At 46.0% G+C, this 23,001-nt stretch overlaps 1 pseudogene; it reads right to left on the bottom strand.

The window, feature by feature from the left end:
- Nucleotides 1-8,222: 8,222 nt before the first annotated feature.
- Nucleotides 8,223-8,341, bottom strand: LOC118605889 (annotated as a pseudogene).
- Between the last annotated feature and the right edge of the window lie 14,660 nt (nt 8,342-23,001).

Raw genomic sequence — 23,001 nt, 5'->3', positions numbered from 1 at the left:
TCAGGCATTGGATTCCGATTCTCTCAGTTCCTGGGCTGGGCAGACAGGGCCTGGGCCTGTCCGGGCTCCTGGCGCTGGCCGTCTCTCATTACTGAGCAATCATGGTTCCTTCCCACATTGTACTGTGCAACAGTCTCATTTCCTGCATGTGCTCTGTGTGGTTGGAGACACTGTTCTGGGCCTTGGGATGCAGAGGTCACAAGGCAGGCAAAGCTCAACTCCAGCAGGGTACAGTAGGTAGAATTCTAAGGTGGTCCCCAAGATCTCTCCCTGCGATATACATGCCCTGTGTACTCCTTTCCCTTTGGGAGGAAGTGTAGACTATGAACACAATGGGGCACCTCCTCTCATGATTAGGTTATGTTATTTGGCACAATTCACTTTATAAGTGTTGAGCCTTGTGCACCCTTCAGAATCCGGTGACCTTTCAAGGGGCCTGGACTTTTCCTGGTGGGAGAGATTCAAAGTACGAGAGGGCCTCCATGTCAGGAAGATTCTGGTTCTGAAGTTGGAGGGGCCATGTGGCAAGGAATGTGGGTGGCCTCTAGGGGTGGCCCCTGGCTGATAGCCAGCAAGGAAATGAGGGCCCTCATCCTAAAATGAAAGGAACTGAATCCCATCATAACTGCATAAAACCAGAAGAGAACCCCAAATTCCAGATGAGAATCCAGCCCAGCCCCTTTGAGACCCTGAGCAAAGGACTCAGCTCCTCTATGCCTATACTTTAGACCCACAGGACTGTGAGCTAATAACAGGTGTCATTTTAAGCTAAGTTTATGGTAATTTGTTAGGCAGCAATAGAAAACGAATCCATGGCAGATCATAGGAAAAAAAAAACAAAAAAACAAAAAACGGCTGTGCAGAAGACTAAAACTCAGAAATGTCACAGAGTGGGCACTGTGGTTCCTCTACAAGGTGCAGCCAAGGAAGCATCACCTTTGCTGAGGTGATGTTTAAACTGAATGTTAAGAAGGACCCAGTTTGGCGATGACCGGGCAACAGAGCCGGCGGGAGAGGGCGAAGGCCCTGCTTCTCAACACACCTGGTGCTTCCAAGTGCGGAAGCAGGACAGAGCGGCTGGACGCAGTCCACCGAGGCAGATGTGTCTGGACGCAGTCCACCGAGGCAGATGCCAGCTCACGCGGGGCTTTCTGGGACTGAACATGAAATTTGGATTTTCATTTTCAATGTGAGGTAAGCCAAGGAGGGTTTTCAGGAGCAGAGTCACACATCTGCACAATCTGATTTGTGTTTTTGAAAGATAACTCCAGATCCTGGCTGAAATTTGGATTGTAAGGGGCAGGGGTGCTAGGAGCAGGGAGGTTGGTGAGAAGGTCATTGCATTGGCCTAGTGAGCCATGCTGGGGTCTGGGCCCAGGATCGTAGAGAAGAAATGAGAGACGTCGACTAGGCTGGTTTTTATCTTTTTTCCCCCATCTTTCCCTTTTTCTCTTTATGCCTTTTAAAACTGTTCTTTCCTCCTTCTCTCCCTATAGATTTGTACACCCTCCTCCAGCTCTAGCCCCATAAGACCAGGATAGAGACCCATCTCCTTCCTGCTGAGGGCTGAGCACATGCACATGGAATGTGTCTCTGGGGTCTGGATTAATACAAGGCAGAGAAGTGGGAACTTTTTGCATGGCCCAGCTCCCTTGGGTCAGAGCAGTTCCCACTGTAAAGGTAGCAGCTCTGTTGGACACGCCTCAGGCGAAGCCAGTCCCTGGGCATGGATAATCCTGGTCACACCGCTGGTGGGTTAGCCCTTTGCACCTCAGTCTATCCCTCCCTAGAGGGACTTGAGTGTAGAAATGGCACTTTCTTTATCTGTGCTCCAAGTACTGGCGCCCACCTGTACTTGGAGCACAGTAGGGAAATGCTGGGTGGTCAGTAACGGCAAAGTTGTTCTCAAACTAGTGTCGGGTCAAATTGACTCTGGACAGAAATGAACATGTGCCAATTTGGTCATTTATTCATTTATCTTTTCATTTATTCCGTAAGTATTTATTGAGCATTATATGTCCAGCCTTGCGTACCAGGCTGTGGATACTACATCAAACAGACAGATAGTGTACCTTTTCTCTAAGAAACTTATATTCTTAAAGGGGAGATAGATTTTTCTTTTTAAAAAAGTATAAAAACAATGAAGCCAAAAAATAAATAAAAATAAAAGCCCAATACAAATGGAGGTAAGCACTATGAAGGAAATAAACAAGAAAACGAAGTGCTCGGGCCCGGAGACTCCCAGAAGGACCAACTCCAAGTTCTGAAGGTATAATTTAATGAACGAACAAATGCACGAATCGATAAATTCCCTGCCCCTGGATTTGCTGTATTCTGCTCAATTTCTCTTCTCTGAGTCTATTTCTCCTGGGAGGACTGTGGGGCGGGGGGAGCAGATACCGGCAGAGGGTTTAAGGAGGGGGCAGCAAGCTTTAGTTCGCGTGTTCGATCCCGCTGCGGTGGGAGTGCGGTGGGCCGCGGGCAGGACCCGGGCTCCTCCAGAGTTGAAGGATGCGGCGACGGGGCCTCGATTAAGAGATGGGGAGAAAGAGACGGATTTGAGGGACACGTAAAAGGCATAAGGACAGGACGCGGAGGTTTACTGGTTAAAGGAGGGGGAGGTTAAAGGTCAAGGGTCAAGGGCCATTTCCAGATCTCTCTGTTGGATGACTGGCTGGCTGGAAATGTTCGTTTATTAAAATGAGACATTCATGGTAAAGAACACGTGGCAGGAGGATTTTAGTTTTAGATACGTTTTGTTCAAGGCTCTTGTCTGTTAGGACGTTGTCACGCCTGTGACCCCGAGCGCGGGGCTAGAGAGACAGGTGTGGATGTCACGGCGCAGGCGCCGGAAACCGGGAAGCGAAGCAGCTGCAGGCAACCCGACTCAGAAGAACCGAACTTAAAGATGGGGGGAGAGGAGCTGGCAAGGGGAAAAGTTAAACGGTAAAGGGAGGGTTCATTCGGGGGAAAGGAACTTGCCCTAGGAGGCGGGGGAGGGGCGGGCCTGGAGCGCAGGTGACGGGGGAGGTGGCGGGGGGGGGGGCACGGTCTCCTCTGAAGCGGCTCAGCTGGGTGTGCAGATACCTGCGGCGGGGTTGGGGGGCGGCGGGGGCGCCCCTCCGGTGCTGTCTATTGTCAGTGCGGGTGGGAGGTGAGGTAAGCTGTTGCTTATGACTCTTCCCATCATTTTTTAAGAAGTGAAACTCCAGCACAGCGGCACCCACAGGAAGGACCCTGCCGAGCTCGAGGGGTTGAAGGTGCGGGAGAGCAGCAAAAGGGGGTGTGTGAGCAGCAGGGCGGCCCCTTCCAGCTTTTCAGGGGTAAAGCGTGGGCAGAGCTGTGTAGGTGGGGTGTGTGTGCGCGCGCGCGCACTGTGAGATATGCCTGTTGTGTGTTTGTGTTGTCTGTATCCTGTGCTGTGTGTGTGTGTGTAAGGGAGAGGTTCCATTCACATTCACATTTACTGCCTTCTCCATGTTCGGTGAAGTGGGGGGCAAGCTCCAGCTTCATCCAGACTTACCTCGGTCTCAGTGAGGACCTCAGGGGGAGTCGCGGCCAGTGCCTCCTCGCTTCCCAAGGAAAGGCCAGGCCACCACCATCTGTGATGATGAAGGTGGAAGGAAACAGGTGGGCGAGCGGGGAATGCTTGAAGGGGCCCTTGAGGAGAAGGAAGACTTTCTGCCAGCACTGAGGGGTCACAGGGCCACCATAATAATTCCAGACCATACCAAGTGGCCAGGGCGGCCTGTTATGTGAAGTTTCCTGAATCTAAAACCGAACAGGCCAAGATGGTCAGAGCTTCGGCCCCCGAGTGCCTGCTTTCCCCTGGGCTTCTAGAGAGGAAAAAGGCGCCATGGCGGTGGCAGAGGCCACCTGAGTGACTGCTTTCTGGTGAAGAGTAGGAAGGAGGCCCCCGTGACTCTTCACGGTAGGCCTGTGCGCATCTTTCTCTCTCCATTTTTGTACTGCTGGGTCTCACCACCTGCCCCGTCCTCCTCCCCAAATCTGTTCCATGAATAATTAATGACGGCAACAGCAGGTTCTGTTTCTATAACGGAAGACACCTTTTGGCAGCTTCGAAACTCTTGTGCCTTTCTTGGCTTCCTAAGCTAAGCGACTCACCTTGTGTGTAAAGCCGTGCCTCTAGACAGTTTACCTCTGAGTGTCGTTGCATTCCGGTTGGTGAGTACTCATGGCTGCCGTTCCCATCGTGGCTATGGAGCTCGAGGCGGCTGCAGGAGTAGAAGCCTGATGACCTTGAGTTCTGGGGACCAGCAACGGGTAGGCGGGTGGGAGGAAGTATCGGGGTGGTAAGGGGCCGGATTCGGCACACAACACTAGATTGCACAAGGGTGCCATCTCTGACCAGCTTCCCTGGGGATTCCTGAGAAAGCGATTGGTGGACAGGATGCTCTCAGAAGCAGGGCAGCGAGGGAGGCAGGAGAGGGCGGAGGAAGAAGGCTCCGAAGAGATGTGGCCTCTGCTTCACACCAGCTTCCTTTGGTCCCACAGCGACCTCTGGAGTGTGAACTGCACCCCAGCATTGGACGGCAGTGGCCTGGCCTTTCCCTGGGAAGCGAGGAGGCACTGGCTGTGGCTTACCCTGCGGTCGCCGCTGAGACCAAGGTAAGTCTGAATGAGCACCAGCAGAATCTATTTCTATTACTATGTCCATTGGTTCATTTACTGAATTCATTCATTCATTCATTCATTCATTCAACAAAGACATACTATGACTGGCTCTGCCCTTTACCCTTCTATTTCTGGCTGTTTCAGGACACATTTTTTTTTTAAAAAATAAATATAAATTCTGTGCTAGTCACTGAGAAAGAGCCAAAGGATTTAATGTTCTCAGAAGTGCCAAGAACCCTCTCTTTTGTCTTTGAGTGTCTGTTGGCCATAGCTCATCAGCGCATTTCCTGGCATTTGCACCCTTTCTAAATAAGTTTACATGTCTCAGCGGAATGGAAAATGAGGAGAACAAGAGAGCATTGCCACATCAGGAAGGGGGAGAAGGAAGGACAGGGCGCGGTGGGGAGGGGCCGAGGACCCCAGGCTGGCTTCCCAGTCCTTCCAAAGGTTGCACATGGACCACGCTCGGCATGGGAAAAGAAGGAGATAAGTTTGTGGATGGACCCCACCTGTCCGGTGTGGATGATGGAGAATTCAGGTGCTGGTCCAAGGCTACCCTGGAAGTTTCCAGCTATGGAAACTCCTACTTAACACAGAGGTGGCTGAGGCGTTATGAACTCATCACGGTGCGTGGTATGATGTCAAAGGGAGGCGATCACACTGCCACCCACTTCCCCATTGTGGCCGCTGAATCTACTTCTGTGAAATCGAAGTACCTGGACACCTGATCTCTAAGTTTCTTTCTAGGGTTGAGAGCCTCTATCTCAATGACTCCTGGCTCAAGCGGTTGAGAACGATTCATCTAGGCCTGAGGGGACATACACACTGGTGTGTCCGTAGGCTTTAAATGTTCAGTATTTGATAAGCAACTTGGATGGATTGATGATGGCGGGCCTCTTGGGTTTTGCAGGGGATTAAATCAGGGTGAGGAGATCCGCGTGGAATTGGAATTAAGACCTGCTAAACCTAAAGTGTTGGACCAATGGACCAAAGTCTGAAAGATAAAATGTCGCCTTTCTAGTTAAAAATTCGCATTGTACAGATACACATGAGATAACGCCTGGCCTATGAGCAATTCAAGTGGAAAGACTTAGGAGTTTTAGTTCCAGATATATCTGTTTATAAGTTCAGTAAATATCAGTTGGGTGCCGGGCACCGATCCAGGAGCTGGGGACACAGCATTGAAAAAAAAAATGACATCATCCTCAAACAATCGATATTCTGTGATCGTAATGTAATATACAGTACACGATGGGCAATGCCGATAAGCGGGCTGTGAGAGGGGCTGGTAGTGGGCCGTGAGAGGGAAGGAGAGAGCAGGGTTGGGAAATGGAAGGGCGGGGTGCTATTTTAAATGGGGGAAGACTCTTCGAGGAGGTAACATTTGGCCCATTAACTGTTTGACACAGCTGCTAAAAAGCTACTAAAATCCTGGGTTCTATGGCTGATTAGTGACCTCGTTGCACACCTGCACCCGCCTAAGTTCGCTTGACCTCCTCCGGCTTTACGCTTGGCCCTGCCGGCCCGTCTGCGCCTTTCAGGAAGTTACCAGACCAGCCCGTGTGACGTGGGCCTCATTTCAGTCAACCTGCACCTCCTCAGTTCTTGCGAGCCGACGCCCATTGCAGGGCACCCTGTCACTGACCACTTCCAACACTGCCACCCACTCTCCGTGATGACACTCCCGATTCTTGGGACTGGCTGCATTTCCCCCCAGCCCCAGTGTGGGGGCCACTCGCAGTGCACAAGTGACCCGGCCGCCCTGACCCACCGCACCTGAGCAGACCCACTCCTCTCTGTTCCGACACGCTCTGTTGGCACTGGCTCCAGAGTGACAGTCAAAGGGAACATCTTCTGTTTTATTGAGGTTCGTCTTCCTAAGTTTGCACTCGTATGGCATAAATGCTAATTTGCTAGGTGGGGAAAAAGTTTTCTCCCAAACTTCTTGCGATTTTATTAATAATGTAGCTAATGAGAAAACACATTCCGAGGGCTTAGTGCCCCCCAGGGTGGCAGCCCGGGCCCGAGCGCCTGTTGTTCTTCCTCCCGCCGACTCGCTCGTGCTCTCGGGTGGGCCGCTCAGGCACCAAAGAGCAGAGGGCAGGGGGAATTATGCATGAGCCGAGAGAGGAGATGCTGACCTTCTGTGTTTAAAGGTCAAAAACGGTTTCTTGGGAAATGGAACAAACTCGCTAATCAGAAGCTCTTCTGAATTTTTCTGCAAAAATTAGACGCTGTGACTCTCTGCACAAGTTCCGTTTGTGAGGATATATATACACACACACATACATACATACAAACATACGTACGTACATACAGACACCTATGCATACATATATTTAACAGCTAAGTCAAGTTTATAGAATACTTACTATGTTTCCAGTCCTGGGGTGAGTTAGGCTAAAGGAGACATGAAGTAGTGAATCAAAACACTGGTCACCTGTAACTCGAATAACTAGATAGAATATGCGACTGTCTGTCTGTCAGCTTCACACCAATTGAAAGGAATGATATAGTTACCCTTATTCCAGGGACTCCATAAAAAAGCAAACAAGATCAGGGCACACCGTGGAGTCTGCCACCACTTCTACAGTCACGACGCTGGCGGCGAGGCAATGCTTAGGGTGAAAGTCACGGGCATCATGAGATAATAGTCAGTAGACTGAATCGGATGCCTTGGAACGTGAAAGTCAAACGTGTGATGAGTCCATTCTCTGTTTCCAGTGCTGGAGTGGGCACTTGAAGATAAATGCAAGTAGAGTGTGTGTGTGTGTGTGTGCGCGCGCACGTGTGTGCGTATGTGTGAGGGTGTGTGCATGTGTGTGCATGTATGTGTGTGTATGTGTGAGTGTGTGTGAGTGAGTGTGTGTCAGTGCGTGTGTGCGTGGGTGTGTGTGTTAGGGCATAGTGAGAGCACAAAAGAGAAAGAGGTTGGTTTTCCCTGTTGGGTGGGAACTAAATGTGAGAAAAGACTACGCAGGTATATCAGGAAGAGTTCTTAGTTTTAAACAGAAATTAATTCTGCTACATGCAGAAAAATGAATTTATCTAACAACACAGGGAACTCACAGAATTTCTGAGTGCGGAAACATGACCCAGGAACCACCACAGAGGAGGCATCATTGCCCCTTAGCTGCACACAGTCATGGTGGCTTTCACTAGTGACACCACAGTGCTGGGCACTGGGAGTTGCCACTGGAGTCTGGACATCACTGTCCCCTCCCTCACCAGAGTGAATTTTATGCTGCGCATCCTCCTTCCTGTTGCTGGCCTCGGACTCAGATTCTGGCTCGAGTTCGTGTGATGGGAAGCTGACGTTGCCTCGGGCATCCCGTACCCTAGCTGCAAGGGAAGCTGGGGAAGTGACTCTTCCGGCTGATATTCTCTGCACCCTTCCGGGTGCAGCCTTGAATGGAAGGGAGGTTTGCCTTTTCTGCAGAGGCCAGAGGGAAAAAAGTGAGTGGGGCATATATGTAGACGCATTTATTTTTTATTTTATCTTATGTTTATTTATTTAGGCAACCCTTGGTCGACCTCACAGATCATAAGGGACTGTCAGTTTACAATCCCTTATTTTTTATATTTGATGCCTATAGCACCTGGTCTTCCTGGGTGGTCTCCCATCCAAGTACTAACCAGGCCCGACCCTGCTTAGCTTCTGAGCTCAGCCGGGATCGGGCTTGTTCAGGGTGGCGTGGCCATAGACAAAGTGGATGCATTTCAGATGTGGGCTGATGGGTTCAGCAAGTGGGGGGAGGGGGTTCTCACTGGAGGGACTCACAGTCCCCAGTTCTTTGAACCCCGGGCCAGCCTGCCTACGTTGTCTGTACAGATTCCCTCTTCATCTAGCTCAGGGGTCAGCAAACACTTTTTGAAAGGGCCAGATAGTAAACATTTTTGGTTTTCCGGGCCATAAGGTCTCTGCTAAGACTCTAGGTTTGTGGAGCAAATTGTCTATTTCCAGAGAAAATGAAAAGGGGAGGCCGTGCACCAGCACACGTTAATTACCAAAAGTAGCTGAGCCGTGGTTGGCTGACCCCAGGTCTAGCTGACTCCTCTCCACGTTGACCCTCCTGGCAAACGTCATTGCACTTTGTGCTTCCCCTTTGGAAATGCTCGTCGGAAGCCCAATTCATTATTTGTCCAGTTATGCGCTCAACGCCATTCCAGTGTCAGCATCACGGCAGGGGCCATGCCTGTCTTGTCCTCGTGGATCCCGGCACTGGCACGTGCAAGAACCCGCACGTAACTCACGCTCCCGTTGGCCAGGGACTGTTCCAAGCGCTTTGCATTCGCCGATTCATTCAAACGGCCCAGAAATCCCAAGGGGGAGGCGCTGCTATGATTCTCGTTTCACAGATAAAGAAGCTAAGACTTAGGCTAAATGCTTGAAATCGAGCGACTGGAAAGGAGAGGGGCCTAGACTGGACTTAGTCTGGCTCTACGGAGTGACTCTTTAACCACGTGCCACGCTGCCTTTTGATAAGCTGCTGGCGAAAATGAACCAAGTGAATTAGAAGTCAAGTTCTTTGGTCGAAAAGGGGGCGGGGCGAGGCAGGGCTCGCCTGAGGAGGTCATGGGAACCTGGCATTGCCACTGTGGGGGAGGGAAGTGTGAGATGACTATGGACAGGCAGTGGCTTCGCCCTGTGGTCCAGTTGAGGAGGGAGGACTCGTGAGGATGCCACTCTGTAAGCTGTGGGCTTCCCTGGACACGTGCCGTAGCCGGGGGCGGGGAGGAGCAGGCTGAGGTTGGCGTTGCTGCCATTTGGAGGTGTCCCAGTATGTTATCTGGGATTAGAGCAGCAGCAGGTGGGGCCTGGATCGGATCACCCCGTGATCCAGTTCTGGTTTTGGCGCTTACTAACCTTGCAGTGTGAACACATTGCCTCATTTATTTGGGCCTTGATTTCCTTATATACAAAGTGAAGATAAGAAGATCCATGCCACAGCGTTTTGGGACAATAAGAGAAAATTTATCAGAAGAGGTTGGCTTGTAATAAGAGCTCAACAAATGAGCTCTGCTCTCCCCTCCGAGAACTTTTAGTTCAAGAGGCTCCACGAGAGCAACATCTAGTCCAAGATATTCGAGCTGTGAGAAGTCGTGCCTCCTGCTGCCCCAGGGTGTTGAGGCCCCGTGAGTGTTCTCGGCTCCTGTCAGGTAGCACGGAATGTGGACTACTTCCTGCCCGCCAGGTGCTTCGGGCCCTCTTTGATGTAGTGCTGATGTGTGTATGGGGTGCGCACCGTGAGAAGTGTGTACCCCCTGCCTCTGTCTCGTGTGGGAGGAGGGGCACACTCCCGTGTGTGACATGCACAGTTAGACATTTGTACATACGTACGTGTCGCTCAGATCACAACCTTCCGTTCCTTGTGGTCGAGACAAGTTTCTTTCATAGTGTCTTTAATAACTAGAAGTAGAAAGGACACTGTAGGGCAGTGTCGATCACAACCTCGGAGAGAAGGGATCACGGTGTGTAACAAACCCAGGGACCAAACAGGTCGTGAAGACAGGAGAGGACAGGTCATATCTGATAAGATAAATTTTAGCAAGGGTAAAAGCAAGCTAAAGGAATTTTTTTTTTTTTAGAAAACTCATATAATGAATTGTGTGAGTCCGTAGTAGAAAGAAAGAGAAGAGGCAGAATAACTCTTCAAGTGAGAAAGCCTAGTGTTTTGTTTGGCTGAACGCTCATTATGGGTGAAAGACTGCAGTGTTGGGCTGGGCTTTGCTACTCCCTTCCACCAGAATCCCCACCACCCAAGCCATAGGACGATGCTGAGGTCATGGAATTCCTTCCTAGGTCATCTTCCCTTGACAAAGAAGCCGTGAGTCCACAGACCTAAAGTAATATGGCTCTAGGGAAAGTTCTGCAGACTCTGTGGAAGTCATGGAGTCTCCAAATCAACAATGAGTCCTTTGGCTGCATTAGCAAAATTGTGTGTCCAGACCTAAGAAGGGCGACTGTCCTATTTTAGTCTGACAAGTCAAGCCGCAACTAGAAAGCTGCACTCAGTTCTGCGGGGCACAGGCATAGAGTGCATTGTCCAACTTGAGTGTATGGGAGAGTCAATGAAATCAAGAGGATGCACGTTGGGACACGATTCTCTCGAGGTCTCTTGTATGTCTGTCTTTACTCTGAACAAAAGGCATTGGCAGCTTTGTTGCGGACTATCTTTTCAAGGCTGTTTACAGCTGCAGCAAATAGCTTGGAAGATAGAAATATGACATCACATTAGGCATAAGGCAGATCTTTTTCTTGGCCAGGATAATATAGTGTCTCTCTGCAGGGCAAACACTGGAGGTCCCTTATAAGATCGGGGATTTCCTAAGCTCACATTCCATCAGCTATGACCAACACTCACCATGCACGCAGCATTCGCCCTGGCCCTTGTCCCCATGGCTCCCTTGGGGACTCGGAGGGCAAGGGGAACTGATGCAGACATGAAGCTTGTGCCTCCTGCTAGGCTGCGAGGAACAAAGTCCTTCGTCTCTGCCCTGGGAGTCTCGTGTCTTGGGCCAGCATCTGTGAAACTGGCCGGCTAGTTTCTTAGCTTGCAAGCAGGGTAAAACCTTAGAGTCATCATAGTTCTTGACGATGAGATGATTCATAGTATTACATGAGGAAGGATTGATGGAAATGGAATTTAGCTGAAAAGAGAGATGTGTCAAAGAGTAGTCAAGAGTTGTATTCAAATATCCAAATCGATCATGACGAGAAGTGCTTAGGCTTCTGTGTATTCCAGAGAACACATTAGGACTGGTGCATAGAAATTTCACGGTGAACGATTTGGTTGAACTCAAGGAAATACTTTCTAATATGTGGAATTGACCAGCAGTTCTGAGATATTTTGTGGCTAGTGAGTACTTATAAACATTTGCTGGAGAACCTTTAGAAGGGATTTTTTTAAACTGTGTTTTAGGGCAGAATAAAAAAAAGCCACGAGAACCTCGCTGTGATGTAATTTTGAAAGTCGATGATATTTCTCATGTTTAGTAATTCGTCAGCTGAGAGACATTATTTTGGACCTTTGGTCTCAGAGTGCTACCACTTCAAATGAAAATGCTCCCAGAAGCTAGGCGCCTTGTCACAAATTCTGTCTTCTAACACCAGGACTCCTGGCTTGGACCAAAGGGAAGCGCAGACATGGAGTGAGGGAAGCATAGGCAGGCAGTACTGGCAACTATTCTGTGAGCAGAACCCCAGATCTTTGCCTCCTCCAGTCTTTTTAAAATTAATTTCTCCCTTCCCTCCAGCCCTTCACTCAGATTGGTTTGCCTTCCTATTTTATTATCATCAGCAAATAGTAACTGAGTATATAATGTGTGATATTTGCAGAAGGAATTAATGAAATAAAAAATGTAATCTTTGACTTTTCTATAATTTAATTCTTTCATTCATTCCATAAGCTATTATTGAGAGTCTATACTGTACTCAAAAGTGTCAGTGGATAAAACATGGCTCTTACCTTACAGAATCCACAGTTTATTTGGGAAGATAGGATCAATACATGGGGGAAAAAAAATGTCTAAAATACAAAGATGTATGATGAGTAGATGGTGGGATTAACTTCATGAGGTCTGCACGTTTGAGGACATTACCCTTCCCCTTGAACTCTGGAGAGAATCACATGGTCATTACCCCGATCTCCTGCCTGAAAGGAAGGGGGAAGAAGCCTGATGGGCGGTGGGAGGAAGAGCAGCTTCCAGGGTCAGGTCGAAGAGCGTGCTGCTGGAGGAGCTTTGGCACGGGCAGGGAACTGATGAAAGCGCGCTTTAATAAATATTGTTATAAACTATGCTTTTTAGAGACCTTTTCATGCCCTTTGAGAGATGCGAGCAGAGAATAAAATTCCTTTTTAATTACTTTGGATGGTTCAGATTTTACTTCCTAAAACCAACCCCCCACGGACATAGAACCTTCTACTACAAGCGATGCAGATAATGCTGACCAAGTACTGTCATGGTGAGCTTCACGGTGCGGATAAGCTGGAGTTTTGTTTCCAGGAAAGTGTAGCGGAAGCCAGGCAGACGGAAGGGCGAGGGAGGACAGGCTGTGACGAGGGCTGTGGGATGCCGTGTGGAAAACAACAGCGAAAGTGCTGAGGAGGAACAGCTCCAGGCATCTCCAGAGGCCAGTGGGGAGACCCATGTAAAGGAAGGGGTCAGGATGCCGGCCCAGTCCAGCCGCCTCTCTGAGAGCGCCCCTTCGTCCACCGAGGCTTTCTCCTCTTCTTCCTACAGCAGGCTGTGCACGGAGACTCAGAGTCAGCCCCGGGCGTGCAGAAATGGCATGCCCCACCCTAGCCCTCCGACAGTGTTATCCCTTCTGACCGAAGTCCTACTGCTCTCTCTTTTGAGTCTCGCTAACTATGGGCCTGGCTATAAGAACCCTTGCACCCTGTTTTCACTCCTGTGAGACTTCGAGTCTCACATCTAGGGCTATTTCCTAAATGACAAAGACAGAATTGCAGAGTCACATAAGCGAGTGAAATATTTATGATGAACCTGAGAAGTGAGTTTAATCACCTCCCTCTTGTGTATTAATTAATCCTGATAAATCCCCCTACCTCTTTCCCCCTGCTACACATCTAAATTACTCAGAAAAGACATGTTTGTGGCAGACAAGCTGAGGGGGTATTTCGAGATCATCTTAAAAGAAAAAGTTCTAAATGTTTCAGATGGAGTCATGAGTGTAGCAGATCCATCACCAGGGAATACAATTTCATTGAGATCATGAGAAACATCTTTTTTTAGTACTTGAAAACTGCCCTGACTTTACTTCGTTTGGTCTCCAAGACCCTCTCTGTTATCACAGAAGTCCAGCAGATGGGTCAGGTTTGAATCCATCAAAAGGAAATCCCAATCTCTACCAATAGCACCCACTGAGTCATAAACAAATTGTCTCAATATTTTATGCTAAAGAATGAGGAAAGAATCAGGAGTGGTGTCAGGAATTATGAACGCCCCCCCCCCCCCTTCATAGCTCTGGCAACTGTGACGAGTCTTCTTCTATCGTTAGACCATGGCCTTTACCCGGAAGAGGAAATGAGTAAGAATGCTAGCCGTGTCAACACGATCTATCCTCCACCGAGACGGGCTGCTGCAGAGGTCTCTCAAAAAACTGAACCTCTGTATTTTCTTCTCTTCTACATTCATCAAATTTCCCATAATTTCCAGAGTGGCTTTTGATTTGATTCCCTTATTCTGGTGATTTAACTCCTGTTCAAAATGAGCAAAATTTCTGCCATTCATTTCCAGGAAAAAAAAAAAATCGTCTGATTCTGGCAGCAATATCTTAGTCCGCTTGGGCTGCTGTAATAAACATTATGGACTGGGTAGGCTATAGACAACGGAAATGTCTTTCTCACAGTTCTGGAGGCTGCAAGGTCCAAGATCAATGCACGAGGATGGTTGCACCTGGTGAGGGCCCTCTTCCTCGTTTGTAGCTGTGGCCATCTTGCTGTGGCCTCACGTGGTGGAAGGGGATACAGAACTCTTGGCAGACTCTTTTATAAGGCACTAGTCCCATGCTCTGCCCTTGTGACTTACATGCCTCTAAAAGACCCACATCTCCTAATACCATCATCATCTTTGAGGGTTACGATTTCAACATGTGAATTTTAGAGGGACACAAACATTCAGACCTAAGAAGGCAGATAACAGTGGCATGAAGACCCTGAGGGAGACTGTCACGTTATTCCTAACTTGACGTTTCTCCAAGTATGGCGAGAGAGACATGAAAGTGTGGGGAAGCATGGTGTGCAAAAAAGGACATTGGTTTCAGTACGGCTAGAGAGGTTCGCGTGCAGGGCCGGCGACAGGCGAAGCAGCCGAAAGGAGAGGCAGGGGCCAGAGCACAGAGGACCTTTCTCTCGTAATTCTTCAGCAGTTCTCAAGCCAGGTTGCTCACACAGAACTCCTGGGGAGATTTAAAAAATACCATTGCCAAGTCCTACTTCCTACTGATGTGTTTTTAATAATTTATGCCTTAGAGTGAATTAATTCAATTAGTTTTCCTTCTAAACTTTACTTGAGATCACTGGATAAATAGAAGTTTTTTTGAGGGAGTTAAGTAATCTTGGAGCATGGATTGATTTGATTGATTGATTGATTCATTCATTCATTCATTCATTAAGCAACCATTTGTGTGTTATCTTTCTAGGCTCTGTGCTAGAATGAAGAGATAGGGAAGTCCTTGCCTCATACTTTGAAGAGGTCACCCACCAGTCGAGAGGATATGTACAAAATAACAGATGCGTATACATAAAAATAAAAAAGGTTCTCTAGTCAGAGAGAACTCTAGTTCTTTCTAGTACGATGTCTTCTACGTTCACGCCTCTGGCTCTTGCAATGACTCCTGGACATTAACTGTCACACTTGGTCTTGAAGGGTTCTGTTCTGGTAAGGCTTGGGTGCAGCGAGGGGTCAGAGGGACGGAGGGTCTTTCTGCATGTGGAGCACATAGAAGATACAGGAATTTGTGTTCTGATGGGGCAATTAGGCCAATCCAAGAAATCTGATTGAGTGTGACCACCAATTGGCATCAAACAATAATGGAGAAATGTTGAGAACTAGGGAATTGGTGGAAGGAAGATATTTTGAAAACATTTTTAAAATAGTTTTTCCTAACAGCTGACATGGGCTTGGCAGGTGCATTTAAAGGGCTGAAATAGAAGGGGTACTCATTGCCATATGTGTTATATCGTTTCTTTGGGAAAATGTATTCTGTTTGGGAAAGGTAGGAAGGTGGAAACCAAAGACATGTAGAGTTATAGAAAAATGATGGCATTAGTGATGCTTTTCTTTTGCTTCATCAAGTAAATGGAATGACAAGGCAGCGACGTGATATGATTACTTGAGTCCTGCAAGAAAAGGAGAACTCATTATTTCAATTACCATTGGAAATATTTCAAGAGTATATTATTCTACTTTTTTGCCTTGGTAATGAATGGAGTGTAGTGGATATAATGGAATGCTGAACCTCATGGCCTCACATTTTGATCAGGTCTCGTGTTATTTAATAATTAAGTTACGCATGCATCTTTCTGCTATGGTCTGAATGTTTATATCCCCCTCAAATTCATATGTTGAATTCCTAAGCCCCAAGGTAATGAAATTAAAAGGAAGTGATTAGGTCATGAGGCCGGAGCCTTCATGACTAGGATTACTGCCCTTAGAAGAGAGAACATAGAGAGCTCACTCATCCCTTCCACCATGTGAGAGCAGAGCTAGAAGGCGCCAGCTTTGAACCAGAAGGAAGGCTCCCACCAGACAGCACATCCACTGGCACCATGACCTTGGACATCCCGGCCTCCAGAACTGTGAGAAACAGATGTTTGCTGCTTCTCAGCCATCTAGTTTATGGCGTTTTTGTGAGAGAAGCTGAGTGAACGAAGACACTTCCCAAACACTCTGGGAATTCCTTGGGAAGCAGAACATGTTTCCTACATCTTGACCTTTACAAAACCTAGCCCATTGGCTTGGGCGTTAGCCGGCACCCATGAAAAAACTGTGACGGGGACTGGAGTGGCCAAGGAACACCAACCCTTTGGCTGTTGCTGTGATCTGAATGTTTGTGTTCCTCCTGATTTCATGTTGAAATCCTAACCCCCAAAGGGGATGGTATCAGTAGACGTGGCCTTTGGGAGGTGATTAGGTCCTGAGGGTGGGATTAGTGCTCTTATAAAAGACCCCACAGAGCTCCCGAGCCCCTTCCCCCATGTAGAAGTCAGGAAGAAGTCTGTGACCCAGAACAAGGCCTTCAGCCAACCATGCTGGAACCACGATTCTGCACTTCCAGCCTCCAGAACTGTGGGAAATAAATTCCTGTAGTTTATAAGCTACCCAGTGTGTGATGCCTCATTATAGCAGCCCTAACAGGTGAAGGCAACTATTTTAGTTCCCTGACAAGTGAGGCCCCACCAGTGCTTGCCTAACAAGGGATAGTGATCAATGAAAGAGGGTGGACCTAACGTATTGAAAAGCTGAGACACCTTAAAATTAGAAGTTCCTTGTCAGGAAGGAGGAGAGCCTCTTAACAGGAAGTTTATTGGCCGAATAACTGTTTTTCCCTTCCGTTTGAATTCTAAAGTCTGCATAAAAGGGAGCACTTGAGGGCTCCTTTATTTGATGGAAACGGATAGTGACCTTTGGAGACCAATCGTCCTACAGGTATGACCCACTTGGGTGACCCACTTCTTGTCTGGGCCGAGGTTCACCTGCTTCAGCCCCTCGCTGCCTGATGAGCACTGATGCTGGCAAAGGTTGGACTTAGCTGTGAAGTCTAGACTTGGGAAACTGCAGGCGGGGAGATTTCTTGTGGAGGAGACATTTTTCAGTGCGAGGTCAGTATCTTGGCTAAGTGGTTTTTTTTGTTTGTTTTGTTTTTGTTTTTTTGGGTTTTTTTTGCCCAAGGAAGATAAGTCTAGTGCAACCAACATCCACAAGTGCAATGATTTTATAGCTAATCCATGCCACAGGCCGTATCATGCAGGGCACGTGAGGTGCAAACTATGTGTGGAGAGACCCACACACTCTTACATGACATAGGCATGGTTTCTCTGTGGGGTATGAGGGAGTTATCTTTCATGCTCGAGCAAGAATCACACTGTGCTCTGGCCTTCACTGATCTATTTGTCTTTCCTTGAAAGACGGCTTTAGCTGTTCAACTTAGTTTTGTTTACTTGAAATGTCGTATTTGAACTTTGCTTGCATGTTTACAGGCTAGAAGGCCATGGAACACGGAAAACGGCCTTCTAACGAAATCCAAATGTGCAGTCACTTCAGTTCAGACACACAGACGGCTAGGGACCGACCATCTTTTACTTTGGGAAGCAAATTCGGGTGGAAAAGAAGGCTCTTTCTGCCCTTGAAAAGATAAGAAAAGGAAAAAAAAATGTATAGAAGTGAATATTCATAAAACAAAATCTTGTATCCAAAAATGTAACAAAATTTCCAGCAAGATATTATGAACAAATTTACTTTCACATTGGTTCTAATGCAAATTATTGTGTGTCCCCTTATAGAGCTGCCTTCTAATTTTAGTTAAATCAAAACTATGCTATATCCCCATCGATTTAAATGATATTAATTGGAGCTTTCAATTATATTGAATAAAAATTTATTGTGGTAGAAAGGGAGCATCTAGAGAATTTGTTTTTTAAAAAACATTGAAAAGGATTAGGCCTCCTCTCACAACAGCAGTGCTTAAAAAAGAGCTTCCCAATTAATAAAAAAAAAAATAGATTAACTCCCTTGTAAAATATTTCAAATAGTTTATAGTTTACGAGAGTACAGATGACTCTGTAAAGAGATCATCTAATGACTGGAGTCCACAGAAAGAAAAGCTAAAATAATAGAAAGAAAAAATAAGTTTGGATTTTTAATAATGTAAAAAGTAACGTGGGAAAGATTAAATCCAGTTTTTGAGAGGTCAAGTGAATCCACATAATTAGCATACAAAAGCAACCAGTGATAAAATATCTTATGTTTTACGGGTTTGGTATAATGCCCAGCAAACCAGATGTGCTTAATAAATTTTAAGTGATATCAACAATATTCCCTTCTGCTGATACAGAGTTAATGTTATCACTTTGGGAGGCCTTTTTAACCCTTTAATATGGTTATTTCATGGCAGGAAGAGGAAAAAGCATTCATTGAACAGTCTGGTGTGATGGAGATGATGCTTCTTTCCATAATGAACAGATGTCTTGCTTCTCATTGGGATAATCGATTCTAATATTATTAAGCACAAGCCCAATAAATCTGCCCTTTTATTTTTTTCTGATACAAATGCAATATACCTACCACTGCTCAATATCCTTCATATGTGAAGTAATAAAACTGATTCAATACGAAATCTTGTACTTTACATGTAAATTGGATTGCTATGGGCCATTAGACTCTTTACATAAACAGTATATTTTGTTTAAAAGAAAACTGTGCTCAGTTTAACATCCTGAAAGTTCATAATGTACAAAACCACATTAGTAGAGTCAGTGGTGCCGGGAAGGCATCCGGCTTGGGTGACAGAGGCGTAAATGAGAAAGGAGCCCTAACTTCCAGGAAAACAACTTTTCCCCCATGGTGGTTTTAACAAGATGGCTGCCAACAGGTGAAAGCTCACTAATGCCAGTGGTAATGAAAACCCTTAATTCTAGAATTATTCTCTAAACCAGGGGTTCCCAACCCCTGGGCTGTGGATCGGGTACCGGTTCCTTGGCCTGTGAGTAATCGGGCTGCATGGCAGGAGGTGAGTGGCCGGCAAGTGAGAGAAGCTTCATCTCCCCAGCGCTAGCATCACCGCCTCAGGTCCACCTCAGATCGTCAGGCATTGGATTCTCATAGGACAACTGGTCACTGGTGCCAAAAAGGTTGGGGGCCGTTGCTCTACAGCATTCACAGCGTACTATGCTTAGGGGCTGAGGTGGAGAAGGCAAACCAAGGTAGCAAATTACTTGCCTCTCCAAGAAGACAGCCATTGCTGCCTTCTTGACATGCAATGGATAGGTGATGACATATTGAGGCCAAGTCTGGCAATATAATATGATGTCACAGTATCTATTTTTGATATTAGATAATAGCTTTTATTCTGATAGGTAAGTGTCTCACTCTTGGCTTATTTATTTCCATTATGTACAAAATCTGCAAACCGGAATTCGTAGACAAACCTTACCCAAGTGTACTGCAATATTTGCATCTTGGCCTCCTTTGCAACACTGAACCTTGTGCTCTGCCACAGCTGTCAGAGTAATGGCTTTTTTCCCCTTTTTATCTGGGTTGGCTTTATTCCCAGATTCCAAATGAAAGAGACAGCATTTTACTTGACCACCCCATTCCAACCGTTAAATACTGTGCCTTCAGGCTCCGATGCTCTAATGGTCGATTAAAGTTGATAACAGTCTGTCCAATTTCCATTTTTTAACATTCAGCCTGCTGAAATTGTAATATTGTGAAAATTTGAAGTCTACAGGACTTGCCTGAGAATCTGTCTGGATGTCAACACATACTAATAAACAAGGGGGAAAAAAGTAATGCCAAGAGGCCTCAGCATTTGCAGGACTTGGGTTATCTGTGTAGCCTAGCCAAGTTTGTATAGAGTAGAAGTAGGCAATAGATCAACTGGCCTATCAAACAGGATGTAGGGTGGAGGTACTCATGGGATGGTTTATAGATGCAGAAAGCAGGCTTCCTCAAAATCTCTTTAAACTGCTGAACAGCATATGCGTTCCCTTCCCTACTTGCCTTACCAAGCGTTCAGTCCTTCTTGGTCATACTAACAGTCTTTCTTAACTTGTTTGGCAGACGTATAACTCACAGCTCCTGCACTTTGTTGTTAGGAATGAAGGGTCACAAAAGTATAAATCCAATTGAAATATTTTCAGAAATCTGATTTCTCAGGGGACCAGAATGAAATAGATTGAAATAATCTCTTGTTCAAACCCACAGTGGTCTTTCTTGAATCTTAGAAAAACAGAATGAAAATCAGGGATTTGGAGATGAATTTGTAGACCAGTAGGATTCTGAGATAAGCAGTTTGATCCCAGTTTTCTAAGTGATGGAAAAAAATAATAATAATTTCACCATGAGCCATACTCCCTGTATTTGTTATATGCAGTCTCTACGTGGTTCCTTTCATTGTACTAGCCAGCTTGCCTTTCTTAGCCATGCTTGGATTCTTTCTCTGAATGTGAATGATCTCCTGGAGTTCTCATTTTTGGTAGGCTAGTCTCATTTTTTCCCAATCAATTGCTCAGCTCTAGGATGCTTTTTTTCTCATGTTGGGGAAGCAATTGCCCATTTTCTGAGTATTTGCTGCTAAAGTAGGTGCAGATGAGTCCTTCAGACTCTGAGGAATTTATCACTGTCAATAAATATGACATTTCTAGGAATGTGGCTTCAATCTCCTTTTTCCTAGACAGGCTGAATTGAAGACCAGGAAACCTGGAGGATCAAAATATTTAATTCTTATTATTATCACATCACAGAGCCTATGGTTACTTTCTTAGAGAAATAATCCTTTCATCTTAAAACATGGATATTATTGCTTAAAAACAAGATTCACTCTAACCCTACCCAACAATTTGAACTCTAACTCTTGTCTTAGGGGGTCTTCATTTCTGTCATAGGGGTCTTCTCTTAAGGTAAGAGAGCTTTTTATATTTGGTCATATGCAATAAGATAAAAGAAGAGTGTATAGAAATTCAACATCAAGAATCGATATGACTCCAGAATTTTTCTTTCTCCTGGGTCTGGACTGTAGTGGAATAAAGTCTGCCCCATAGCACATAAGCACTGATGAAATTTATCTTTATTGTTCTTTTTCTTTATATTACTGAAAATGTTGGTGCTTAAGGTTTATTGCTGACATGCTTCTGAACTCTGGGAAGCCCATACTTCAGACAATGTGTGTGAATTAAAGAGAGAAATACTTCATCTTCTGGGACTATCTTCATTTCCCAGAATTAGCTATTGATATTTGCCTGGTAGAAGCTTTAGGTCACAAAAGCTTTCTGCCTCAAAAATCCATTTTTGTTTACATATTTGCCCTACCTCATCAATTTTCTTCTGCTCTTCCAGAAACTCATAAAAAATCCTGACATATTAAGTGATGATGATGATGATGATGATGATGAAGATAGCACAATAATAACAGTAACAAACACTTATACAGCATGTTATCATATGCCAGATAGTTATCCAAGCACTTTACAAGGATTAATTTATTTAATCCATTCCGACTTTGTGAGATAGGCACCGTTATCCTCCACATTAAACAGTTGCAAAAATTGAGGCACAGGTTGGTCATATAACTTGTCCAAGGTCACATAGCTAGTGAGCAATCAGGTGAGAGTGGAACCTAAGAATTCTGACTTGAAAGTCTTATGCTCAATTTACCTTATGGGTGAACATATTAGATTGCTTGGGTTGCCTAAAAAGATGCCACAGACTTAAGCAACAGAAATTTAATTTTTCGGGCTAGAATTCCAAGATGAAGGTATTGCCATATTTGGTTTCTTGAGTCCTCTCTCCTTGGCGTGTAGACTGCTGCCTTCCCACGGTGCCATCATTTGGTCTTTTCCCTGTGCGTGTGCATCTTTGGTATCTCTTTGCCTATTAAAATTTCCTCTTCTTATAAGAACACCAATCAGATTGGATTAGGGCCCACCTTAACAGACTCCCTCACTGTAACTCGATCACCTCTTTAAAGGCCCTACATCTAATTCAAGACATAACAGCGGACTGCTAAAGACTCCCTGTTTTCCTGACTTTTGAGTCTTCTGCCTTGCTTTATTGTTGGGTATCTCTTTTTCCTTCCTCTCTGCCTGGCATTCTACTCTACTTGCTTGCACAGACCCTCTGCCCACAGAGGCACATACCCTACAGACTCAGTCCCACCTGAAAATTGGATTAAGTCTCAACTACAAGCCCATTTCCATTAGCTGTATTCTCTAGAATGAGGTACCACCCAGAGCCTCCTGTTGGAATTACTGAGGCATGCTTTGGTCTTCTGTGTGCCTTCCAGTTGTAGCATTTCCCGGGTTTCTGTTGGATATGCTCAGTTGTGAGGTTTTCACCTTCAGTTTTTTCAATTATCTCTCTATATTCCTCGTAGGATGTGAGCTCTGGCTACAGTGTAAGTTTTGTGTTCTGCTGCTTCAAAAAGTTTAAAATCCCTTGGTCTAGATCCATCTCTGAAGAAACAGAAAGTGTCTTCCACAATACTTTAAGGTGACACTTGATAATGCAAAGTGAGTGGGAATGAGAGAAATTACAATAGGAGGTTGGAAGGAAAAGGAAAATAATTAGAATGCAAAAAAAAGTCTTATACAGTGTGTCTTCTGGATTGGATAGTTTATAGGAAAGTACTTGGAAAGTCTTCAATGATCCCCAGTGAGAGGTGGCATTATTATTAAAACTGTTGCATTTGTTTTATTATTCTTACCTCAGGATTCTGGTTTCTGTCAAAGTTAACATAGAAATGAATCAGTAGGTGGAATGGAAATCTGGAAGACTGAGGTGTCCTTACATACCTGTGGATGGAGAAGCTGTCTTCTTGGGACTCTGGTCTGTCTAGTGAGTATCCTAAAGGTCAAGGGAACATTCAGCCCAGCTTCCTGAAGGAGCAACGGAAAGCTGAAGGAAGAGCCCTGCCTGTGCTGTAACAGGAGAGGGAAAGGACCAATTCCCAGATCAAGGCCATACAAGAGTCGTTCAAACTATGAGGGAAAAATACAGCCACCGAAACAAAGAACAATTCCAACCCAGCTAAGGGGTTCAAGAGAATGAGTAACACACAAATATAGCAGAGAAAGAGGCGAGGCTAAAGAAAAAAAATAGGCCAAGTAATATGTGTGAAAGGGG

This window comes from Rousettus aegyptiacus, unplaced genomic scaffold (genome assembly GCF_014176215.1).
Source record: "Rousettus aegyptiacus isolate mRouAeg1 unplaced genomic scaffold, mRouAeg1.p scaffold_m13_p_7, whole genome shotgun sequence".
In the NCBI taxonomy this organism is placed as follows: domain Eukaryota; kingdom Metazoa; phylum Chordata; class Mammalia; order Chiroptera; family Pteropodidae; genus Rousettus; species Rousettus aegyptiacus.
Note: the sequence above shows the minus strand (reverse complement) of the source record. Positions and strands in the feature narration are given on the sequence as shown.